Source organism: Gekko japonicus, unplaced genomic scaffold (genome assembly GCF_001447785.1).
Source record: "Gekko japonicus isolate JY-2015 unplaced genomic scaffold, Gekko_japonicus_V1.1 scaffold4838, whole genome shotgun sequence".
NCBI lineage: Eukaryota > Metazoa > Chordata > Lepidosauria > Squamata > Gekkonidae > Gekko > Gekko japonicus.
In genome coordinates, this window is record NW_015167199.1 from 1 (window position 1) to 1516 (window position 1516).

The following is a 1516-nucleotide window of genomic DNA, read 5'->3' on the forward strand; positions in this document are numbered from 1 at the left end:
GCCCCCCCCCCAAGCAGCACCAAGAAGACTGAGCCTCCCTTGCCCCAAGACCGAGAGTTCCTGTCTATACCATGTGGCTAATAGGGGCCACCGATGGACCTCTGGCTCCATATCTTTATACTGTTTCCCAGAGGGTTTTTTTGTGCATGGATACTTATTCCTGCTCACTTGCCCCCGACAGCTCTTTCTCCAGTCTCAAGGGCCTTCCTGAGTCTGCAGAGAAATCAAAAAATCGGGGGGGGGGATCCCTCCAGGGAGGGTTGAAACCCCCCCCCCCAACCGTTTGAAAAGGCCTCTGCAGGGATCGAACTCCCGGCATCCACACTCTTAAGAGATCGGAACGGGGGGGGGGGGTGCGGGGCTTCTGACTGGCTCTGCAATTAAAGGTTTTAGATACATATAAGTATGGCGTTCATGAGTGTCACCATGAGATGCTACTAGAGAGGTTGTCAAATGGATTAATAGTGTAAGTGTGTTTGTACAGCCTTGTGCTCTTCTCTTGCTTACACTAATAAGAGAATTATACTTTTGTAATTAAATATAGGGATTTCAACGCTACTCACCTTGAAAAAGTTATACACGAAAAGAGCTATAATATGCATGATCCGTTGTGTTGATGGCGTTTGCATTTCTTCCAGTAAACTGAAATATTGGGGAAATACATGTCTGGTCTTTGGAGACTTTTTGGGCATAATACATCACGGTTGTTCACTTCTTTCCAAACTTCCGTCCCGTGATCTCTCTCTTTGTTTTGCAGATCCCAGGTGGTGGCTGGAGACCTCCCCGGATTAGAGCTGATCGCAAGATGACCGAGTTCAGTCTCCCTGGAGGAAATTTGGCTGCCTGGAAGGGTGGACTGTGCGGCCTGACACCCTGCTGAAGTCCCTCCCCTCCCGAAACCCCGCCTTCCGCAGGCTCCAGCCCCAAACCCTCCAGGTATTTCCCAAGCAGGAGTTGGCAGCCCCAGCCGTGGATCTGTGACATGTCCCACCCTCAGCGGGGCAGGGAAAGGCGGGGTTTTTTACGCCCCTGCTCGGAGTCATTTGTGGATTGAAATTAGTGCCCCGGATGCTCTCTTGGTGCCACAGGGCAGAGGACTGTGAGGTGGATTCACAGCTCTGGCTTGGCTCCTCAGGGGCCCTTCCATCGGCACGACCCTGAAGGAAGAACTTTTCCCTCAGCTGAGAGAGGGAGGGAGATTTTTACTTGTTTCCCCTTCTTGCTGTGGGTTCCCTAACTCTGGCCCAAATGCTCCTTTGGACCCACTGATGGACAAGACCGCCATTTCAGGACAGGGAGGGAGGCGCAGAAGTCGGCAGCGAGTGGTGGGAAGGGAGAAGCCGCCTTCCTCTAGCGTGAGGACGACACATTTCCTCTCATATCTCCGCCTGAAAAGGTCTAGAAGCTGCCTTCAAAAAAAGGTGGGGATTCAGAGGGGAGGGGAATTCCCCACCATAGCTATGGACTTGGCCACTTCACCGGATGCAGTGAGGAGATCCACACCCTTTCCCCCCCA